This window comes from Miniopterus natalensis, chromosome 4, assembly GCF_054644295.1.
Source record: "Miniopterus natalensis isolate mMinNat1 chromosome 4, mMinNat1.hap1, whole genome shotgun sequence".
NCBI classification, from domain to species: Eukaryota; Metazoa; Chordata; class Mammalia; order Chiroptera; family Miniopteridae; genus Miniopterus; species Miniopterus natalensis.
The window spans coordinates 84,119,299-84,136,414 of NC_142084.1; the positions used below are offsets into that span (position 1 = coordinate 84,119,299).

The following is a 17,116-nucleotide window of genomic DNA, read 5'->3' on the forward strand; positions in this document are numbered from 1 at the left end:
AGTGTGTTCCACTTAATCGATGGAAGTGCTTCACACTGTTATGACCCAGACTCAGAAGTCAGGTGACCTTACTTCTGCTTTGCTCTGCTGGTCAAAGCAGACACAGAATCCTGTCTGGATTCATAGGGGTGACACATAGACTCTACCTATGCAAGGGAACTTGCAAGGTTCTAGAAAAGAATATAGAACAGGAGATTCTAGTGGGTTCAGTGGTGGCCCCCCACAAAAGGTAAATCCTCGGCTTAAGCCCTGGAACCTGTGAACGTTGCCATATGTGTCTTATCTAGATTAAGGGTCTTGAGGTGAGAAGATCATCTTGAACTATCTAATTGGGCCCAAATTCATATGAAAACTGTTTTTATGAGTCAGGCAGAGGAAGATTTGACACAGAAGAGGCAGGCAATGTGACCATAGAGTCAGAGTTTGGAAAAATTCTCCACAAGCAATGCCAGCTTCTCCTCCAGAGACGCCGAGGAAGTGTGGCCCCTCTGACACCTTAATTTCAGACCGCTGGCCCCCAGAACTGTGAGACAATACATTTCTGTTGTTTTAAGTCATCAGTTTTATAGTAATTTGTTATGGAAGCCACAGGGAACTAATACAGAGATAGTGAGCAGCAATCTTTGGAAAGGACAGTGTACCACGGCAATACCAGCAGCCGCTATTAACCATACAAATGCCACCCCTTCTATTGAGCAGTGCTGAGTCCCTACCTGTGTTCTCTCTTAGTCCTCACAATGACACTGAGGGGGGACTATTATCTCCCCTTTATCTATGAGGAAACTAAAGCTCAGAGAACTTGTTAACCTGTCCAACTTCTTCAGCTAGTAAGTAAAAGGATCAGTATATAGATCCAACTATGTCTAACTTGAACGTTTATGCTTTTGACTTGCTTTGGAAATGTTTACTGCCCAAAAATAAAATAAGTAGGTCATAAGCAGTAATGTATTTATTGCATAATGTTCAATGGCAGTGACTATCAGGGTGTAGCTTGGAGTCATAAGGAACGTGCATTTTAAAACTACTTTAGTGCTGGTGTAGCCTCAAGCAGTGTTAGCCTTATGACTACTTAAGGAGCCATACTAACTGCATAACTGGCACCTGTGTTATAAAAATTTTGGTTTGATTGCCTTGGTTTGAATTACTCTTCTGTACTTGGTTTGAATTACTTTTCTGTCTTTACTAAGCCACAGTGACTGTTCTACTTGTTGCTTTGATAGGCAAGTTAAAGAATAGGCAGAGCCCTGGTCAGTTTGGCTCAGTGGTTAGAGCATCGGCCTGTGGACTGAAGGGTCCCGGGTTCGATTCCACCCAAGGGCACATCCCTTGGTTGCAGGATTGATCCCCGGCCCCAGTCAGGACACACGCGGGAGGCAACCAGTCAATGTGTCTCTTTCACATCGATGTTTCTCTCACTCTCTCTCCCTCTCTCTCTCTCCTTCCACTCTCTCTGAAAAGCAATGGAAAAAATATCCTCGGGTGTGGGTTAAAAACAGACAAACAAAAGAATAGGAAGAAATCCCTGGGTAGGAGTAGAGCCTTTCTATGCCATGGAGAAACCCCCTAACTATAATGTAGATAAAATTATGAATTTCGGTCAGCTTTTAATTATCAACCAACTTTAATAAGCAGAGAGCTTACCGTCTCTTCAAACTTGATTTTCTAATAGTAGACGCTTTGTAAGTGTTTTCCGATAAAGAATGAATAAAGAAAGAACTTAAGGTCAGTTTCAGCCTTTTTCAGTTGTAAATAATAGCTAAAACATCAAGTCATTGAAAACCCACTTATCAAGTACATGTACCCAGTATGACCGATGCCGTGATGGAGCCCTGATGTACGATTTCCTCCTCAAACACTAAACAGTAAAAAGCTCCATGAAATCATTATCAGCACATTGACATAATCATCATTTTATTACAACAGGTATTTTCAGATGCCAGCTATATTCCAAGAAACACAATTTAGAAAAAAACAACAGAACTCCATTCTAACCTCATGACATCTTTTTTAATTTTTTTAATTTATCTTTATTGTTGAGAGTATTACAGGTGTCCCATTTTTACCCCCCATTAACCCCTTCCACTTCGCTCCCACCCCCTCCCCAGGCCTTCACCTCATTATTGACTGTGTCCATGGGTTATGCATATATGCATATAACTTCTTTGGTTAATCTCTTACCACCCTCCACCCCCCTTCCCTCTTTCCTCTGAAATATGACCGTTGGTTGCATGCGTCAATGTCTCTGGATCTATTTAGTTGGTCAGATTCCTTTCTTCATTAGCTTCTTCTTAAAGAAGACGCTTCAACTTTTCCTGTAGTGCTGGTCTGGTGGTGATGAGCTCCTTTAGCTTTTTCTTATCTGTGAAGCTCTTTACCTGACCTTCAGTTCTAATTGATAGCTTTGCTGGGTAGAGCAATCTTGGTTGTAGTTCCATGTTTTTTATCACTTTGAATATTTCTTGCCACTCCCTTCTGGCCTGCAAGGTTCTTGTTGAGAAATCAGCTGACAGTCATATGGGGGCTCCCTTCTAGGTAACTCTTTTCTCTTGCTGCTTTTAAGATTCTCTCTTTGTCTTTAACCTTTGGCATTTTAATGATGATGTGTCTTGCTATGGGCCTCTTTGGGTTCCTCTTGTTTGGGACCCTCTGTGCTTCCTGGACTTGTAAGTCGATTTCTTTCCCCAGGTAGGGGAAGTTTTCTGTAATTATTTTTTCAAATAGGTTTTCAATTTCTTGGTCTCTTTCTTCTCCTTCTGGCACCCCAATAATACAAATGTTGGGCCTCTTGAAGTTGTCCCAGAGGCTCCTTATACTATCTTCATATTTCTGGATTCTTTTTTCTTTTTGCTCTTCTGGTTGGGTGTTTTTTGTTTCTTCATGTTCCAAATTGCTGACTTGATTCTCAGCGTCCTCTACTCTACTGTTGATTCCCTGTAAATTATTATTCATTTCAGTTCCTGTAGCTTTCATTTCAAATTGGTACTTTATTATGTTATCGATTTTCTCAGTTATTTCCCTAATAGTCTGCTTAAACATCCTTATAAGCAAAATTCTGAACTCTGTATCTGTTAGCTTGCTTGGATCTATTTCATTTAGTTCCTCTTCTAGAGATTTCTTCTATTCTTTCTTTGTGACATGTTTCTTTGCCTCCATGTTTTGGCTGCTTCCAGGTGTTTGTTTCTATGTATTAGGTAGAGCTGCTGTGTCTCCTGGAATATGTAGAGTGGCTTTGTGTAGTAGGTGTCCTGTAGGGTCCAGTGGCTCAGCCTCCCCAGTCACCTGAGCTGGGCCTTCCAGGTGCTCCCCTGTGTGGGCTGTGTGCACTGTCCTGTTGTAGTTGAGCCTTGGTTGCTGTTGGCGTCCCTGGGAGGAATTGACCCCCAGGCCAATAGGCTGTGAGGACCAGCTGCAACTATCGCCAGAGAGCTGCTGTGCTGGAGACACCCCTATGGAGCAGGATTTACTTCAGTGGAGCTTTGGTGTTCACCAAGTGTGCTCCTTGAGTGTCACTCGTGGATGTGGTAGGGCTGTAATCCAGCGTGGTTGAGTCTGACCACCAGGTTCACTGTCTCTGGGGCTTCCCAGGAGGTGCAAAGTCAGCCTGTGCCAGTGCCTTGCCCTGGGCCACCCAGCATGAGCTACACAGCAAACCGTAGTTGGCTGCTCCTTGTGCTGGGCTTGGAGGAGCCCAGGAGAGGCCAAGCTATGAGCCAATGCAGCTGCCGCTAGTGCCAGGCCTGGGGCTGCTTATCAAGCCGTATGGGGCAGCTGCTGCTTGTTTGAGAGATTTTAGGAAAGTCCTAAGCATGAGGCTGGAGAGGCCCCTTGCACAGAAAAGCCCCTGGAAATGGCCCGGATGAGCTGCAGGTGGGGAGGGCGGGGCCTTCGGGAGTCACGGGGCGGGGCCAACGGTGTGAGTCAGGTGCTGGCGACTCAAACATGGCGCCTGCCCGCCGGCCGTGTGCGGGAGGACTCGCCACAGGAGCCACGGCCTCCGCCAGCCCTTCTGCCTGGGAGGAAGCCGCCCTCCGCCTCTCGCCCGGATCTCAGGCAGGTTAGTTCCCCCGAGTGTCCCGGGTCCTTTCAGGCCGCTGCCCGGCGCTGGGCTCAGAGGGAGCGTCCGAGTGAGTCCGCGCCGGGCCCTTAAGGGGAGCTGCTGGGGCTCCCGCAGCCTCCGCGACCCTCAGCACAGTCCCCGCTGGGTTCACAGCCCGGAGCTGTGGGGACGTCTCTTCCCGGCCCTGGAGCCCTGGGCTGGGGGCCTGCTGTGGGGCTGGGACTCCTTGTTCCTCCGGGAAACCTCTACCATGGGGATTCCCTCACGGGTTTACCCGGCGGCACCGGGTGTGGGCCCGCGGCTGCGTCTCCGGGATTCAGCCCCCACCCGCCCGCATCTCAGCCCCTCCTGCCGGTCTCGGTCCTTCTTCAGCTCCCTGGTTGTGGGGCTTCTGTTCAGCCAGATCTCAGGAGGCTCTGAGTGATGGTGGTTCTGTACTTTTGGTGTAATTTTGATGTGGTTGCGGGAGGCGGCGGGTGCAGCTGTTCCCGACGCCGCTGTCTTATTTCTCCCCTACCCTCATGACATCTTTATGCTTGTAAAAGTTCTTTGCACCTTAGAAGGCCTCTTCAGATCTACTGCATTATGTGATCCTTCGCTAACATCCCAGTGGGAGAGACATAGGGGGATAATTTAATTTTGCCCTTTTGATTGAAGGAGCAGCTGAGGCTCCTTGATCTGCTTAAGGTCTCATGCCTAATAAGTACTGTAGTCAACCTCCCAACCTTAGAATAAATAGGAATGAACAATAAGCAGTAGACCTCGGCAACAGTTGAGTTTTGCAGACTCAAGCAAGTCAGGAACCAGAGCTGGTAAAATATATGGGAAACGACTCAACATGTTCTTGTCCCTTACCTGGCCGTCAGATCTGGCTTGGCCAGTATCAGGGAGTTTTGGCCATTAATGCACAAGACAGTAATCAGCCATGTTAAGCGAGCATGTTTTCTCTCTCTCACAAATCTCTTCATTCCAAGGTAAAAAAGGAATGCTTTCCCTAAAACCCAAAGATAGAGAAAAATGATCATTTGGGTCCCTCAGTCTCTCACTGGGTTAAACCATCTCCATGCACATGCAGTTGGTTGCTGTTTTAGAAATGAATGCTTTATAGTGCACATGAGGAGTTTCTGGTCCTTTCCATCAAAACCTGCATTGCCGTTTCTTGGTAAGTAGGGTTTCAGGAGAGCTGGGGTAGTTTGTGTCTCATTTATTCACTGGTGAGAAGTCTTGTGCTTCTTTCTGAGTTTCGTGGTTTTACTTTGAAAAATAATTTTCTGGTCCCAATTAGTTGAATGGTTCCTATAGGAAATTCTCAACTCTTCATGTCTTTGGTTACTCTAGTTATTCTCTGGTGATAGCTTAGTGAATGAATTATAGTCATTTACTCAACAGGAGGTCTCTGAGCTCTTCCTGTGAGCCAAGTACCGTGCCAGGTGTGGGAGGTACAATAGCGAACAGAGAAGTAAACACGGTCCCTTCCTCATGGAGCTTGCTCTATAGTGGGGGAGACGGGATAATCATATGACGAAACACATAAATGTGAAATGACAAGTGGACGCCACAGGAATGTATGAGGGAGTGATTCGGCATAACCAAAGAGGGGGCCTTCGAGACAAGATGGTTGCGTAGGCATCGAAAGTGAAATCGAGCAAAGGAAGACAGAGGACAGGGAGGTGGTGGCAACCTAGAAAGCACCGTGTAGAGACTCCTTGAGAATCTGACAGTAGCTTCCTCTGGGGTGCAGTTAGATGTTTTGGGGGATGAGGGCAGTGAGGCAGGTGGGAAGGGCCAGTGGAGGGAGACTTTGCCTCGTTAGCACATTCTACTGACCATTTTGCAAGGAGAACGTACTTACGGGATTCAAAAAATTAAAAGTAAAATAGGTAAGAGAAAAAAGAGAAGGAAAATCATAAGCAGAACAGAAGTAAGGATGCATCATGGCAGCTGCTTTCTTCAAGGACCATTTGGCTCCATGTGGTTGAATTAGGGGACTTCTCCTATAAGGATAAATATGAATGGTAATTCTTCACAGTTAATGCAAATACTGTCTGCATTAGGAAAAGGAAGCTTGTTTATAATAAGTCTTTTGCATTCCTCATTGGTACACAACAGTGTTTGGCCACTTTCAGGTACATTAACTACAGGATTTGCAAATAGATTATTGTCATTAGTAAGATGACATATATTGAGAGTTTATTCCATGCCAGGCATGCTGCAGAGTTCTTGACATTGGGTCTATTATATAATCCCTATAACAGTCCTAGGAGATGGGTCCTATGATTATCCCCTTTTTCCAGATGAGGAAACTGAGGCTCAGAAGAGAGGTCAAGTCACTTTCGCAGGGTTGTAGTAAGCGACAGAGCTGGGATGTGAAGCCTATTTGCACCCAGCACTCCTAACAATTGTGCCATCTTCTTCCCATGCTACTCTGCAGGCTGAGATGTTACTGTTCTTACTCCTCAGAGTCCCAAGTCCTTATGCTTGTGACATTGGGATGGTTCCAATAGTCAACAGCAGGGCACCTGAAGACTGCTGAGGGCCTGCAGTATCCCTAAGATGCGCTGATTTCCAGAACTTTCTAAACACCAGCATATTAGGATGAATGCTTCTCATTCTCAGCTGGTGGTATGCTTCCCACACAGTTTATTCAGAAATTGTCTTTGTGTTTTATAATGGATCTTAATGATTCTCTTTTCTTTTTTAAGAAAAGATTTTTTATTGATTTTTAGAGAGAGAAGAAGGGAGAGAGGCAAAGAGAGAGAGAAACGTTGATGCAAATGTGAAACATTGATCAACCGACTGCCTCCTGCACGCCCCCTACCAGGGATTGAACTGGCAACCATTGGGTGCCAGGGACGATGCCCAGCCGACTGAGCCACACCAGCCAGGCCCCGATAAGGGACGGGTCACTCATTGAACTTAGAGAGATTAAGAGGCCCCATAGCCAGCAGACTTAATTACCTCAGAGCAAATCCTCTCCATCCCAACCGCCCATCTTCTAGGCTTCTCAATCATGCTTTTATTATCCAGAGCTGTTCTGTAGCCGTGGTTCAACCGATGCTTTGGAAGGATTCTGATGTGGCATAAAATGTGATGTTAGAGAGGGTCAGGGTGATTTCAGGGGCTTTACAGATGACAGACCTGGGTTCAAACCTCAGCTTTGCTACTGAGGACCCAGGTGATATTGGCAAAGTAGCTTTACATTTTTGAGCCTTGCTCACTTGTTTGTAACAGAGGGATTTGAAATACCTGCTTTGTTGAGTCGTGATGAAGTTTGGAGATAACCAAAAATAGAGCATGGGAAACACCCAGTGAATGCTTGTGATCCTTATTGTCAACTTGAACACTTGGAGAGTTGCCTTACAAAGAGGAGATGATTCAGATGCTAAAATTCAGCCTAGAGTCATAAGCTCACTTTTAAAGGAATGACTAATGGAGTCTTAAAAGCATATAACATGTAGGTGTGGCTGAAAAAAATCATCCCAGCTCTTGGAATTGCAGTCATTCCAATACTTCATGTGTACATGTTATTGCTGATTCAACTTAGAATGGTGTGAAACAGAGGAAACGATGTATAACCAGTCTAGTGAATGAGACGGCCTATAGAGAAACAATCTACTGAACAAACAATGCAATTATGTGTTGTGTCATGCCCTCTGAAGGAAATAGATGTGGCAATGGCTTGCTTTAGACACAGCTGAGGGAGATTCCAGGCAGAGGGAGAGGCAAGTTCAAAGGCCCTGATGGGGAGAAAGCGTGGAGTAGGCAGTCTCCGCACAGTGGTGAGAAGGGACTTGCCATGCAGTCCTCACTGCAGGAAGGCACACCCTCACGAAGACGGAATGAGAAAGGAACAGACGCACTTGCACTCGGGTCCCTGCTGTGCACTGTGTCATTTATGAGAGTCTATTCGACCTTTTACGGCTTGTGCCTGATTTGTATACTGTGATGCTTACATAGGTTGTTAGAAAGCCTTGCCCTTTTGGAAGCCCTGTGCCTGTAGCTGGTCTATTTCAAGTCAGTATCCCTACCTGTCAAGGAAGATTGATTGTCCAAATGTCCTGGAGATACTGGTGATGGCTGCTAATCTCAGGGCTAGCCTCTGAGATAGCACCAGTGTAGAAAACTTTCAGTAACGAATACGTTGGAGGGCAGTTTATGAATATTCACTCCGTTCGGTTTTTCACAGAGCCCACAGCAAAGTTAAAGTATTGTAAATGGGCTCCACTCTCTAATCAGGGAACTATAGCAATCTATTAATTGCTATTTCTGATTATTTGCCTTTAATTAAGGGTTGCTCTTAAGAAAATGAAGGACACCATAACCTCAAAATATGGCTTTACATCTTGGAAAATTGACTATAATTTCTGTCTTTGCAGCCTTCCTAAATTGTTTACTTCTCCAGATGTTTCCTAAAAGCTATGATTTTACCTCTTTCCTTTCAATGGGCGAGCAGGGGTTTCTCATAAAAGCTTATATGGTTTAGTTTTCTAAACTAAACTAAAGCTTAATTAGTCAAAAATCCAGATCTGTGCTGTGTTTATAAAATTTATACGAGCACAATTAATTTTCATTAATTGCATGAGTAGCTTTTTCATGCAAACAGTAACCTCTTTTCTGATGACCTCCAAACGTCAGCTTTTAGGTTATCTGCGTTCCAAGCCTTCCGTGGTAATGCTAAATCAACTCACATGATTCTGAAAGTATTATTCTTTCCTTTGATTTATGACTTTTATCATGGAAGTCAGTGATTACCTTGGCAACCCATGTTTCATGTTTTGAAAATGCAATGAAAAAGTATAGTGGAATAGCATTGCTTTTGTTTTGATGGGAGCCAACAACAAAAAAATAGAAATACGATTTCGATATGTTCTCCTAAGCCCACTACTTCTCATAAAGTTACCTAGACTTTTTTAGTCTATTTGAATGACAGTTCAAATTACATTGATCAGCTAAATGTCAAAAAGAATAGCTATTATTTTTTAAACCTCCTGATATTTCCAGGGTTTCTCTTCCTGAGAAGACTGATAGCTTTACCATACACTGAGCCGAGCCTTTTGCCGCAGGAGCTGTACCCTCTGCAGAGGTCTTTACAATGCCATCTTTCATCCTAAGGAATTACTCTCTAAAAAACATGCCTTCTCACTTGATTGGCAATTGAACTTTATTATTAGTGCCCTCATCCTTTGCCTAATAAGTCTTGCATATAAATTGAGGATGGTGAAATTCTCCCTTTCTCTTCTCGCTTATACTCTGGGAACGGGTGGGTATGCTTTTTCTGCTCTTTCAGGAGACCCAGAAGCTTCTTTCCCAGGAGCACCCAGCAAAAACCACCTCCCGTCTCACTAACCTGAGTTGGAGGTGCATGCCTATCTGTGGACCCAGAAGTGTGGCCAGGGAGTGAGATTATGAACTGTGGCTTCGGGCTGAGTCACAAGTGCCACCCTGGTACCCAAGGTCTATGGACTGTAGGGAGGGGTAATATGGAAGCAGAATGGAAAGGAGGGTCATCCTAAGTGAAGGGATGCGGATGCTGGGGAGACAGTCACAGGTGCATCTCACAGAGCTGAATGTACCACATTTCACTGCCTTGTAACAGCCGAAGCCTGGGACTCCTCTTGACTTTAGAATGACTTTTGCTTCAAGATGGTTAGTGTATGTGAATTTGGAATCTGTGAATTGCTCTTCCTGGCTACATTTCTCCAAGGTTCATTAACAACCAGTATTATAGAACCAATTCAAAAGGAATATGTTTTCAGTGCCTATCTTGTTAGCTTCAGGGCTACATTTTTTAGAATGCATAATGAAATCCATGGAATATTTAGAAAGAATCTGGTGCTTTGCAGAATTGGCTTTGGGGGCTGTGCATGGCTTATATTTGGAAGGAAATGTGTCTGGCCGTTGCATGAATTGAAAATCCTTTGGTCCATCTCTGGGCTGCAGTTAGCAGTAAGCAGTTTGAAAAAGAGGAATCCAGTATGTGTGTGACTTTCAAAGAACCTGTAGAGGTTCAATACCTTTTTAGTCGTGTACATGGGCTATAGGAAGGTCATTTTCCCCTAAGTGTATGAAGTCGGTCTCCCTACCTTGGTGGGGGTTTTGCTCATTTCAGAGGATAAGAAATGGGAACTGGCTATTGTTAGTGACAGGACAGTGTTTCAAGACTAATGAGAGGCACTCTTCCTTTTCTCTGGGGATTGGCAAAGCAAAAGTACACATAGAAGTGGTAGCTTTTTCCAAATAGCTATCATTACCATTTCCTCTCCATGACCATGTAGAGTCTTACCATTATTAAAATCAGGACACTTGAGCTATGGTCTGGGCTTTGTTCCAAGCTCTGCGACCTTGGGCCCACCACCCATCCCCTCTGGGATCATGGTTCATGTTGGTAAAATGGAGAGTTTCAAAGGCATGAAGAACCAAGTTATATCTCGGATGTTTACAGTTGTAAACATCTGGAATGGGGAGAAATTAAAACGGGACTTCTGGTTTTACAATGGCAGCTTACTTACGTTCTCTTAAGTATCTTCTAAAATGTCTAAGATGAAAGAAAGAATGAGGAATTATTTCATTATGAAAGCTAGGGATGGCAGTCAATCTCTGACCAAACTCTTGGGGGGATTTTCATAGACCTTCAAGGTTTATGAAACTGAATTAAAGGACGCAGTTAAAGCTACTGTATGTTATGCTGTTGGAAATAGAGAATTCCTCCCCCCCCCCCCAGAAGTTCCCTCAGAGGCACTTTATCTTTCAACCCATATCTGTGCCCTAGATGCAAAGCCCAATGTTAATAGCAACTGGGAAGGCTAACATTTTCACTTTTTCTCTTCATGGGTGCTGTTTTTGAGTCAATCTGCTCTTCAATTCACATGTGCATATGCATTATACAGACATATGCATTATATATACACATACATACATATACACACACACGCACACACATATGCACAAATACACACATTTATAGACATGCACAAATACATATATATATGCACACATACACATATATACACACATGTATGCACACATATACATGCTCATTTACGTGCATATACATACGCATAAATATATGTACATATAGACACAAACTAGTAAGAGGCTCCTATCCCCAAAATACAATAGCGAGAAATAGAATAGAGCCAAGGTATTTTGTGCCTTGGGAGATGCGGATCCTGTGTATGCAGGAGGAGATACAAGGAGACATGAATAGCCTTGCAAACTGGAAAACATTGCCCTTCGCGAACTTCATCTGTTCAGAGTGTGAGAGAGGAGAGCCTCCCTGACACCTGAAGGAAACTTGGAGCTTCAGGTCTGAGAGGGCCGTTCAGTCAGTGCCCGCGGGGACAGCGCACCCGAGAGCAGTGTGGCATCTGCAGGGGACTTCTCTCCTCGTGTGGATGGAGGCAACGCGGAGCCTATGCAAAGGCTACAAGTAAGAAACGGGAGAGCACCCCAAAGATGTGGAGGAAAAAGCACCCTGCTGAAGACGCTTTAGTGTACAAAGCCGAAGGAAGGCTTAGAAACCATGGGGCGGGTGGGGAGAAGAGGCCGTGGCCATTGCCATGTCCACTTGGAGGAAGACGGGCAGCCACGGGGGTGGCGCAGGCAGAGGCCGAGAGGTCACGGCACCGGGGGAAACGACACAGGGAGCATCGTAAGGACCTGAAAAGGCAAGAGCAATGAAAACCGCCTCTGACACCGGCAAGGAACTCGCACTGAGGAGTCCGTCAGCTGAGCGAAGAATTAAAACGAAGCCCTTCTCCAGAATGAATTAGGAGAAGCGATAGAGCAGAAGAAAATAAAGATTACTATAGGCGACGGAGAGTGCGTTATAGAAACTTCCAAGAACTATAGAAACTCTTCAGCAAAAGACTAGAACTGAGTCCAGCACTCTGTCAGAGACATAACTGAATGTTTTCCTGAGCTGGACATACGTTGAGAGCCAGGTAAAGACAAATGACAACCACACCCAGATACATCCAGATAAAACGTATGTTTCCATGTAAAAGTAGAAAAATCTTACCGAACAACGAAAGCCATGCTGATCCAAGGAGCCCTCTTTAGAGGAAAGAGGTAAACGATGAAAGATCTGGAACGTTCTGGAGGGGAAAGTGCAGCCCAAGAATGGGGTAGTCAGAGAGGCCATTTACCTGGTAGACGAAAACTGAGCGGCTTCCTCACCTCTCCCAAGTCTCAGGAAACGCACCTCCCGCCCTCTGTTTGCTCCAGCTAGGTGGAAACTAAGTGCAAATTAAGAGCCCAAACGAGAAGGTCGTGATATAAATGACTCTTGCGTAAGCTTTGGAACCATTTACATATGAAAGATTTTTAAACATTTTCTAAAAATTATGAAATGCAATTATAAATATGTAAAAAAAATATATATATACACACTATGTAAAATATTCTAAAAACTGGTATCCAAGGTGCCAGATTGCATCCATAAGGACCAAAATGGAGTAGACAGTGGATGCCAGGAGGGAGCCTGAGGATACAGAGTTGTGCAAAAGTCTGTGTTTTCCATAGGAACAACTTAAAAGTGACAATTCTGTCTTCACTTGGATAGTAAGTGAAATCTGAACTAAAGAACCGAAAAACAAAAAGCCTTAAGTGTGCATGTCTTCTAATGCTGTGGGTAGGGAGGAAGAACTCGTAATTCACAAGCAGCAGACAGAAAGCGCCACACAGACAAGCAAGAGGGATATTCAGATTAATTGAAAAGACTCAGTCTAATTATTTGCTAATTCTAACATGGAAACAATCATGTAGCCTCCTGGCCTATCTGAAGATGCAGAACATCATTTAGTCATAGATCTTCAAGGAGGAGGACATATGATGACATTTCTCACTCATCCCTCATCGGTATGAAGGTCCCCACTGGACTGTGTGCTATGCAGCAGCCCTGGCGACGGGTCCTCACCCAGCCAAGCAGGGAGTCGGGGGCAGGCTCGGCTGTGGTGGAGCCACCCTGGCGATGGTGCTGGGTGTTTTCCACTCTGCTGTGGTTGCTGTTGTAAACAAAATCATTTCTGGTGGTGCCATCTGGGCTTGGTGACGCAGCAGGAGCTTTGTGCCAGGACTTATCTGAGCTCAGTTTGACCTTCAGAAATGATGTGGAATCTGTACCCTTATGTGGAAACCATTGTTCATAGTTCTTTGGCACTTTAAACACTTTTTTTTTCCTTAAGTGAGTTGCTGCCCGAGAAGCACTAAGACCAGTTCCAGCTTTTGCAGACTGGGGTTTCTCTTTAATTTCTTTAGTGCCTATAGTCTGTACTGTATGCTTTAGCACATAATTATATCATTATTTTATCTTACAATATAAACTATCTTTTTCAAAGAAAACCTCTATCCTAAAAAGCAAGGAGACAGGCTTCTTTGTTACAGTAAATTTCTCATTTTGTGAGGGGCTCTGTAGCTTTGTTTTTTAAATGGCAGTAGCACTTTATCTGCCTGTAGGCAGTCGGTAGACCAGATGACTGCCTGAGATTCCTTCAGGTTGTAAAATCTTTAAGTGTCTGTTAGTGGTTGTCTGTATGAGAGAGGGTTTAGGTTTTAACACAAGAGGTAACAGATTGTTTTCCTCTTCAGGAGAAGTGCTGTAAATTGATTATTTATTTACTCACCCTAGGGCTTAGAACTGAGTTGTGAACACAGTTGATACTCCATGGAGATTTGGGCTTATGGCATTATATTTCCCGGTGTCACCTAGGGATACAGGAGTGAGGTAAAGAGGAAGTTGGGAGCTTTGGATCATAAATCAAGGGATCCCACTGGCAGATCTACATCTAATATGGTCTAAGACAATCCACTTAAGAGTCCTCTGGGTCAAATTTCTACTTCTGCAATGAAAAGTTTGGATTCAATGGGGAATTATGGACTGGTAGTTTGGTCAAAACTGGCTAGCAGAGTATGTTATTGGACCTCCAGGGTGTTGGCAATTTTTATGGCAGTTGTCACTATGGAAAGCCTTTAGAGGAAGTACATGGGCCCTGCATTTTATCACAGTCCTCACCACTCCCTGTTGCCTAACCTCTGTCCATGTTACTTATTTGTGTTTATATTATTAGCTTTTATAAGCATTTAATAGTAATCTATAAAAGGGAGGGAGGTTAGATTTTTGGTTTCCAACACTAGCTTTTCTACTTTGCAAACTCTGGACTGTCAGTATGCAAAAGGCGTTTCTAAAGACTTTGGAGGTTAAAAACGATTTGACTAATTAGAACGAATTGATGTGGAAAAAAATGTCAACCTAGGAAGACACACCAGAGAAATTCCAAATGGGTTTTAAAATGGAAATGGAAAAGCTGAATCAGTCTGCTTGTTTTCAGGTGCCTTCTCTTCACAGTCATTAGTTTGGTCTGAGCTACACCAAAATGGTCCTAATGGCCCCAGTCACATGAGCTATTACAGGTTGTCTAACTTGGTTAAATTCTTTTCTGCTTTAAATTGTTAACGATTCCACATTTCACAGCTTGAGTCAGGTGTTTTCCGAGGTCGCTTTCCTCAAAGGTCGGTCACTCTCCTGAAAGCAGCATCCACGATTATGAGGGCAGATTCTGCTCGGTGACCTTGGAAGAATAACAATTTATTAGACCCAGGACTTTGGAGGCACAGCTCTGTAGCAGGAGAGCCCTGGCTGGCAATGCCAAAAAGAGCGGAGGAGCGGGTGAAGCCAGGCATTCTGGGAGGGATGGGGTCTGTGGGATTGAGGAGAGCTCTCTGACGGAGGGTGCGTGTGGCTAGTGAGGAGGGTGGAACACTTGTTGTATGTCAAGGACAGCAGGAGCCTCATGCTCCTCACCTCATTCCAGCCTCCCAAGAAGGAAACACTGTTATCACAGGGTAACAGATGAGGAAGCTGAGGCTTGGAGAGGTGCGGCAACCTGCCTATGTCAGAGCGGTTTCAGAATTAGCACAGTATTTCATGAAGGCCGTATAACTGTTCTCTGCACATCAGTACTTGATGAATGATGAATGCATGTTATTCATTTATGATGGTATTATTGTGTCTGAAAGAAGTTTCCAGTAAATAAATGTTGACATTCGAACCCTTTTGTCAGCTGGTGGGACTGTCAGTATGAAATCTATAAGGCCAAAGCATACATATTTCAAGACCGGGTACAAGTGAATGCATGATACTTTTTTTGGATTTTTTAAAAAAAGAAATCACTTTATGACATTATTAGAAACCAAAAAAGGGGGGAGGGTGGGTTTGTGAACCAACAGAACAAGAGTGATGAGAAAGTGGAATATTAATGTAGTCAGCAAAGCAGTATGCATTTAAAAATAATGGGACTCTAATTAGTAAGATTCTGTGGGAGGCCAACAGAGGATTTATGGTATTTTTTTCCCCGACTTGCTAACCAGCAAGTAGATGATTCATGCACCGGAGGAAGAAAAAAAACAATGGTTATTTTTTTAATGATATGCAGCTGCCAGCATAGGTTTCTATTTTTACCCTAGTCTAGTCCCTGAGCATGTTTTCCATTATTTAGGAAACCTGCAACTACAAATGTGCTCAGTTCGTTTTCCCACCTTTCTTTTAAGTACAGAAAACAGTGCCTGCACTGCCAAGCCTGGAGATTATTTTAAGCAGGATTGAGAGCAGGTCAAGCAGGCAGGCAGTCCCCCGCTGTTAGCATCACGCAAAACTAAATTTCTTTTACTTGCCCTGGAAGGTGTTTATTTTTAGGAATAATTGTAAATTGAGGGATGAAATCATCGTTAAGATTATTTATACTGAGGCCAGTCATTTTAGGATTGATGCCGGGAACACTGCTAATTCTTTCGTGATGTACTTGTAAGGAGTGGAACACAAGGAGAAAAGTTGTAAATTAAGAACAGGAATGACACGAGTTACAGTTTTCTCTCAGAGGCCCTGTACAAACGGGATGAGAGTCACGGACAGGAGAGTGACCCAAGTGCCAGGTGCGTGGCGTCCCCCATGCTGGAGTTGCTCCTTCGCAGAAGTAGGGAGAAGAGCCTGGATTCAAAATGCGAGTCTCCTCCTTGGTCTCTAACAAGCTGCCTGGAGAACCCACTGTTGGCAGTGCTGACTCTGAGTCAGCATTTTGTCCCTCAACGCGCTGGGGAAATTTACTCCTTTTAAGTGTTTCTCCTGGGCCTTCTTGCCTTCCTCCTCCATTGGCACTGCCCTGTTTATGTCATCTAATTCCTGCTGGCCACTGCAGGCCTGGCCCTGCCTAACCAACCCTTCTTAAATGCTGTTTATATGTGTCACTTCCGTCCTCAGAATGGTCATCAGTTCCCAATCGCCATCTGTATAATGATGAAATTCCTCTAACTTAGAAGGCCCCCAAATCAAGCTGCCCCATTGACTTTACTATCTTCAAGGGTTATACCCCCCCATTGCCCTTAGGGTGATATGTTCACTGACCGAGGCATGTGCTCCTTCCTTCTCCATGCCTTTGGGCCTGATGCTTGCAGTACATCTTTGACTTTTATATAACAACAAATACAGAACAGCCTGGCCAGCGTGGCTCAGTGGTTGAGTGTCGACCCATAAACCAGGAGGCCATGGTTCAATGGTTTGATTCCCGGTCAGGGCACATGCCCGGGTTGCAGGCTCGATCCCCAATCGGGGGCGTGCAGGAGGCAGCCAATCAATGACTCTCTCTCATCATTGATGTTTCTGTATCTTTCCCTCTCCCTTCCTCTCTCTGAAATCAATGAAGATATATATATATATATATATATATATTTTAAATTTAACAATACAGGACATGTTGACTACCCTTACCTGCTTTTGATATGTCATATAGCAACTGACATTTCCAGCTACTGTATGATGGCTGCCACTTGCATGCCCCCATCAAAAGTTTTTGTGCAATCAGTGTAGAAATGCACTGAGTTTTTCTTAATTCTCTTAATAATTAAATAATAAAACAGTATTAATGATGCAGAGTAGAGGTCTCAAGACAGTTGAGGCCAAGTTGGGCATCTTTAGGAGGGTTGACATTGTGAACTTGTAATCACCTCTGGGACTTCTTTGAACATAAGCTAGGGTGAAATTATAATGGAAAAGAGCAAAATGAAAGA

General features: G+C 44.2%; 1 protein-coding gene across 2 annotated transcripts in view; it reads left to right on the plus strand.

Annotated features, from left to right (window-relative positions):
• The window catches only part of SGCD (sarcoglycan delta), a 466,324-nt gene that overhangs the window by 167,450 nt on the left and 281,758 nt on the right, over positions 1-17,116 (plus strand). The gene's annotated exons all lie outside the window — the stretch shown is intronic.